Source organism: Saccoglossus kowalevskii, chromosome 6 (assembly GCF_978046115.1).
Source record: "Saccoglossus kowalevskii chromosome 6, keSacKowa6.1, whole genome shotgun sequence".
Classification (NCBI taxonomy): Eukaryota; Metazoa; Hemichordata; class Enteropneusta; family Harrimaniidae; genus Saccoglossus; species Saccoglossus kowalevskii.
In genome coordinates, this window is record NC_140646.1 from 24,095,600 (window position 1) to 24,103,407 (window position 7,808).

A 7,808-nucleotide genomic window follows, 5' to 3' on the forward strand; every position below is an offset into this window, starting at 1 on the left:
ACTCCGATAGCCAGAGTAGGGCCCGACATGGCTTCGACCGTGTATCAGCATCGCCCTCAGTCGCTTACTTCAAGTAACCACTCATTTTAAATATGGCGGAAACAACATCGTTTGTAATTTTGCGTAATTTCTGGCTTGACGAAGAGGTTAGCTATCTAATATCTATTACGGAGCAGGTGAGTTTACTTCTAGCATGGAGGGCTTCTAGTAACCGTGTGTAAACGTTGCAACTGGCATGACGCCACGTGCGATGGAAAGATGTCATGTGAGTTGCGCCTCAAACGGCAACTCTGATCACATTCTGTACATGATAGCTCAATCAATTAATATAATCATGGAGATAAAAATAGATTTTGATCTATGCTTGAATTTACTGCATTTGTTCTCAGCTTCGAAATAAATGACTTGCTCATAACATGCGGTTTATTGTTGTAACGCAAGAGAATTGGTAGGGAATTGAATCGCTCAGAGATGAAACAGGATGTGAGTGTCCGATGATCTCGTTGTACTAGTTGTCTGAGGCACCGGCCCTCAACACCGTCCCTCAACACTGTGTTGAGGGACAGTGTCTGAGGTTGTAGGGTGATGCCCGTAGAATGTGTTGCAACGTCCATCACCTGCCGCACTCCGTCACCGCAAGTCCAAGTAGACTCTCGTCAATTGAAGTGGAAACCGGGGATGTAGTCGAAGAATTGAGTGTGCCTTCTCTCTTCTCTGGTAGCATCGTCCGAATTGCACATTCATAACCGGTCCGAAGCTTCGGCTAAATAAATGGTCCTTGGCTAACGAAGATGCTCTGGTAGACGTGTCATCTGTTTTTCGTAAATCTTTATCAAAGGGTGGCAATGTGTTATCAATGATAAATACAATGCTAAGATCACATTATTTGAATAAACAAAGACGAAGAACACATGTCACTGTACTTTCAATTACGCATAAACATACCTCCATGGTATAAATATTTAGAATGTCAGTTTGGTTGCATGTGTCTAGCAAACAATGCCACCATTGTGTTTTGTTCTATTGAGGGACGGTGACTGGAGGTAATGAATTCATAGCTTGACTGTCAATTCAATACCGGTATCGTGAATCACCGTCCCTCAACACCTGGTTAAGAAACGCTATTGTCTAAAGGTGTTAATCCCTTAATCAACCAGGCGACGGTGCGTGAATGCAGGCGTTTCAAAACAATTAACACCGTGTAGGTGTGGTAGTCATTTGCCCCGGGCAAGTGTGAATTGGAGGTGTGGCTATGTTAATAAGTGTTGTTAATCACTTGCATAGCCTATGAAGCATCCTGTTTCAGAGGTCCAACATCACGTTACTGCAGCAGATTGACAGCAGTTAATTATTTAAGATTAGTAGCGCGTCCCTTTCCCCGGTTCCTGTTTTTGACTTTTATTCGCCAAAATCTCAACCCGTACACTATTTATTGTCATAAATACTACACACAGTCACTGCTGTGATATTCATAGTCACAATGCATCCACTTTGGCACGACATAATAGACCTGTAAGTTCGAGAAAACGCGTTTTTACCGGAGCTTGGCTTGAACTGTTTACTACAGCGTGACAAGCAAGGAAATAATCCCTATTGTTTAGGAGCGTATTTATAGTATACCTGGGCCTTTAAACAAAGCATGGACAAAGGGAGGACATGTACACCTTGTGATGGTGTCAATTTCCTAACAGAGCACTGTCTGCCACTCGTGAACGGGGACATAACATGGGCATGGTAGTATCATGGAGGTACCTCCATGGTAGTATGTTATTATTATAAGACGAAAATCTGTATCTGTAAATTTTGTTACCATATGTACATCACTTCCCAAGTATGTGATTTGTTCCTAAATTAAAAAAAACAAAAACACGATTGAGTCTAATCCTACAAGACAGAAGTACACTAAAACATCATGCTCCATTGCTTGACCTGCATCTTATCCATATCCACCTAATCCGACGTCGATACTCCCCCACTCCATATACACACAGCACAGTAATATCACATGTTTTATGGTTTTCAAAAAAAGTTGGTGAAGCGATTATTTTCACTCAAATATATAACAACGCACATGTTTTGCTGGTTTAATCCGTCAACAGAGGGCGTTGTGCGGGCGAAATACTCGTACATAAAACGCTGACTAGAAACATTATTTTTTGGCCTAATCACTAAGGAATAATTATCTTCTCCGTGTACCAATACACGTCTGACATCTCAGTTGTTTTTCCGCTGACAGTTACGTTCACTAAAATCTCATTTCCACCTTAATTTGATGATAACAACACTTTAACATGGTATAAAAATCAATAACCTATCTTTCCGCATCAATCAAAGGGATGGGTATCAGTGATTTGTTGTATTTACATAATGTGGCGATGGTGTATTTTGAATTAATTTGTTTCCGCGCTGGCCCGCATGTCCCCCGGTTTACGTCGCATATGTGATTTACTCTGGAACAAATACAATCCACGACCTGTGATTTACAGTCATCATGGCGAATTGCAAAGACGACATTAGGAATCAGAAGTTTTGGCGAGCGCTCGTTGGTGAATTTATCGGTACTCTTTTCATAGTGTTTTTTGGCATAGGATCATCGATAAGTTGGAATCCACCACATACACCAAGTGTAGTACAAATTTCTTTGTGTTCTGGGCTGACAGTTGCCACTATGATACAGTGCTTTGTACACGTTAGCGGAGCGCACTTCAATCCAGCAATAACTTGCACCTTTCTCGTAACAAGACAAATCAGTGTTCTGCGGGCGTTTCTCTACTTGGTCAGCCAAATTATCGGCGCGATTGCTGGTGCTGGATTGATTTATGCCGTTACCCCAGTCGGTGTCCGGGGAGGGCTCGGAACGACTTCACTCGGCGCCGGCGTTACCGCCGAGCAAGGATTCGCCATCGAATATATGATAACGTTTGTGCTGTTGTTCACATTATGTGCTACCATCGATTCGAAAAGAATAGATTTACAAGGTTCCGGTCCCCTTGCAGTTGGTTTATCCGTTGTTATTGGCGTTTTGTTTGCGGTAAGTGACATTTTTCTCAAAGTACTTTTATCACAAAAATCGAAACACGAAAATGAGCCACTACTACATGCACAGTCACGTAGCAAATGTTTACAATCTTGACAAGGTTGCATAACTTCTAGCTCCCATATTCACACTGCGACTGTGCTTAGAACGACTTTTTTGAAGAGATATAAAACAACACGTTATTTTATTGTTCATTCCTTGATTCAACCAATCTTACACCAAAGCCAAATGATAATTCAAGACAGCTTCAACTACTATTGCCGGCACGGTTTATTCTTGTTGCTTTGGACATTTGGAATTTACACCATACCTGACATTTTAACAACGTGAAGTGAACTAATGTTATTCAGCTCACCATATTTCAAAGCCACGCGTGGTAATATGTAGGTTTGTAGTTTTGGCTGTTTAATTAATATACGTTCTGATCATGGAGGTAGAAAAGAGTCTTTTCTACCTCCATGTTCTGATTGACACTCTCTCAAGTTTTTTTTTTTTTTTTTTTTTTTTTTTTTTTTTTTTTTTGAGCTTGAATAATTGACTTGAACCAGACAAAACGACTCTAAAATTCTTACTAAATTAATCGCAAATATCAGACGTTCAGTTTACTACGGACAAGTGCTTAATGCACAAATCATGGAACTATAAGGGTTTATAGTTCCATGCACAAATCAATACATGAAACGCCCTCTGCATGGTCCGAACGACGAGTGTACCGGTAGTTCAACTCATTTCGTTGCTTGGTTGTGGAATGGCAGACATAATGCATGAATAATCGTTGCAATAGTAGCGTTCACGCTACTCGTACGCAAAGTACGGGCTAATCTCGTATGTTTGCATATCGGATAGACTCAATTGCGTTCATGTACGAGAGAAAGTAGTGGTTATCACGGGCCAGGGAACGCCCAAACTTGTTTAAAATATACGAAATTAAAATTTTCAGTCATTTTAGCTAGGATTACTCAGTACAGTACCTACAGTACAGTACCTAGGCATACATGTTAGTTCTACCGTAGTTCTACGCGTCTAAAACAATACCAAAGCAAATGCAGAAATTGCAGATTGCAGAATAACAGGAAGTATCACAGAGTCTCATCGTTAGTTTATCTTTTCCCTGCTAAGAACAATGTCCCTAGATGTACTCGCGTTGGTTGTCATGCCGGAAATGGCATGCCGGAATAACTAGGAATATAATAGTAAATCGTCCAAATAAACATTGAATACACTGGCGTTTTTGCTGCTTAGCCTGAGATAAGCGTTCACGCACACCTCGTTAGCCCGGGACCGGGTCTTAAAAACGGGTCAGATTTAGATATCAGCCCGTGCTAAGAAAATGTGTCTGGGCGCTTAGCACGCGTCTTCATTATACATGTGAATATTAATGAGCACGCGAGATTTGTTTGCAGTGGCTTTCATTTTGGACAACTTTACTCTGTGCTGGGTACTAGTATAGTTAATTTTTACACATTTCTTTAAGACGTGAGTGTAACATGACAGAAATTAAACGTATATTTTAGTATACGAGTATATTCTGCAAGTAGGAACAACATCAAAATGTTATGAATACGAAATAATCCAACAAAATGGGAAACGTCACATATTCTTTTATTTAAAAAAAAAATCGAAGCTGAATATCAGCTCAAATTTTTGTCTGACATCTCAGTTGTTTTTCCGCTGACAGTTACGATCCTAACGTGAACTGTGAAGCAAATTCCTCATTGACATTGAGACAATTGTAATGAAGATTCAATGGAAACCTTGAAATTTTGAAGCGGAATAACGCAAGGCGATTATTTTTATCGAATAAATTGTCTTGATGAGTAAGGGAACATCAACAGATCGATGTTGGATTACGGAATACTTCGATGACTGGAATAGAACCCAGCACGCCCAATAACTCAAATTCTAGTAAATATCCAGGTACACGGCAAGGTAACGCATAGTTACTGCCGGACTCGTTGGATCCGCAGATACACAAAATGTACCACACATTGCGCAATACTGATCAAGAACAACGCTTTTGGTGTTTTAATTTAGATATTAAAAACAAATCTGGCAAATGAATAGGTCACGAACCATTTTTTTTGGGGGGGAGGGGGTAAATTACTTGGCACGGATTAGGAATTACTAGTATTTTAAAACTCAAAGTAATGGAACAATTACTGGAGACCTGCATTTTTGTAGATAAAAAGCGGAGCACGGTCATATTTGTAAAGATACGGCAGGTTCAATAATTTACCTTTTACTAATCAGGGATTGCGTTAACCCCATATTTTGCTTTCTGAACTCCAATTACTGAAGAGGGACCCAGTTTTTCAGGCAAGCAGGGGTCAAATCTTTAATAAATTTATCCAGGGTTAAATTTCAATTGTAAGATACATTTCCCGTTTACGCAAAATTCGAAGGCGCGCTGAATGACGACGGTGAACGCCGTGCAACAAAAATGGAATCATAACGAAGCTGGTTATTACTACTTTAACTTTATTACTTTAAGAGTTAACAGTAATTCACATACTTATCATTTATTTGTTTGTTTCGATCTCTGAGTATAGAATTCAAAATGTGAGAATAGAGAAGAAACGAAAATTGTATAATAAGAAGAAGATATTTGTCATCATACAATAACATCATATGAACTATTTCAACAGCCAATCCCTGGATACCGTTGCCACTCTAATCGCCGGCACTCTTATCAAGTGTCAAAGAGTGCAATGCATTATGTGACATAATCAATATTGCGAAAGAATTATTAGACAAACAATAGGGTCAGCCTAAGTGTTCGCAGATAGCATGGAATGTCACTCAATCTCTTATCTCATTGTCCGTCTTCCACTCAATTACATACTAGTATATTCGCACGGAACTAGTCTAATGTTTTACCTCTATTATCCGCGTACCTATTTTTTTTTAAAATATAATTATATGCATTAATATTGATGACAAAAGCGCATATACACAACGGTCACCGCTGGCCGATTTAGCGAACGTCCGTAGTTTGAATGCGTAAAATCGTCTATATTAATATGCGGCATCAAACGTGAGATATCATAAATCGATCGTGTGCAATACATATTTAACATATTGTATTTACAAAAAGATTATTTCTGGTTCACGTTTGAATCATGTCCACCATGCCTTGTAAAGCGATCTGGACATGTTGGTGAACCGTCTCTTTGGTCGCAGAAACCAATTAAAAACTTGGTCGATTTGCTTCGCAATAGCGGTGGGCACCCAAGTGAAGTCTCGCACCTTTCCGCGTAAGACACGTGACCATATAATACTAGTATGCAGGCCGGCCAGCGGAATACGAATTCATTCTGGAAAGCGCCCCATACTTTTTTTTATTTATCCCGGAGTTTGAAATCTACTATTTGTACACCGCTAATGTCACTGTATAATTTTATATGACCGATGGTAACTTGAATGGCTCCGATTTATTTTCACTGGCGTGGGCTGAGCATCGGACAACGTATTTCTCATTCGCATAATAAAAATGAGAAGAAGTCCCTAATCACTGACGCGCGTTACGGAACCTACTCGTAAATGCAAACACCCAGAATTTATTCACACTGCAATAAATTGTACTCTTGGGCAATATAAAGATATTGATTTTTAAAAAAAGTTGGGGGTCACTAGCGTAATTTCCGAGAAAATGATGGTTCAATTTTAGTGGACAGTCATTTTGGCAGTATTTTAACACTATTTTACTATATGTTCCTACATAAGGCAGAATATTATGCCATGTCTCAAAAGTTGGTGTCCGAAATTATTTCAAAATCTAGGTTTTAAAAAGTGTCAACATTTGAATTTTTTGGTTCTATAGAATTATTCTAAAACTAACGATTGTTTAATTATGCTGTAAGACGTTGTTTCAATGCGGTCCCTGATCGTCCCACTCCCGGCCGCATAACAACAAACAAGAACAATGTAAGCGAGGGAGTCGTCACCTGCGTGTGCGTCAGATGGCCATAGCGTGTCATTGTTTACAAACAAGCGTCCACCCATGAGCCTTTGCGTTTTTATTGTGTGTTGTTATCGTCGTTCGGGACTCAATTCCCGCGCGTGCGCAGGTGACGTCTCCCCCGCTTTAAGACCAAATATAGCATAACGCACACTGTCCATTCGGGTGTTAAACTAAAATTATGCAATTGCTTACTTTATCCGTTTACTTCTTCAGAAAGTGTCTTTCATCAATGGGATAATGCAAATTGTAGCTTTTATCTGTTATACATACTGAAGTTCGTCGTCTATGTACACAATCGCGACCATCACGTAATTAGCGAAAAAAATCAATATTACAAATCGAATAACACAGCCTTTACCCCTTTGACTGTTCTGGGTTTTATCAATACAAACACGTGATTCGTACTCAGTACGTTCCATTTGGATCTTTGACATATAACACGGAATAAGGAACGGGCCTATTTTTGGAGCGTTTTGAACATTATTACCACAATTATCAAAGCGTTTTTTTTTCTTAAAATAGGCCGTTTTTGTCTGTTATACATACCGAAGTTCGTCGTCCTTAAATTACGTACACAGGTCAGATGAGCAAAATCCGTGACCAATAGCGGTCATTGTTTATGAATCGAGAAAAAAAACAAGAGCACATATCACATAACGCACTTTTTCTCCCTTTGAGTGTTCTGATTTTCATGGATGTAAAAAAATCAATAAACACCTTCTGTTTCTTTTCGCGAGCGAGTGAAAGCGCTGAAAATCTTTTCGTTAAATGGACGTGTTTATCCTGCCGATTAAAGCCGTGTCAAACAGC

At 39.5% G+C, this 7,808-nt stretch overlaps 1 pseudogene; it reads left to right on the forward strand.

Moving 5' to 3' along the window:
- The first annotated feature begins 2,491 nt into the window (after positions 1-2,491).
- Positions 2,492-3,133, forward strand: LOC102806524 (aquaporin-4 pseudogene; annotated as a pseudogene).
- Positions 3,134-7,808: the final 4,675 nt, after the last annotated feature.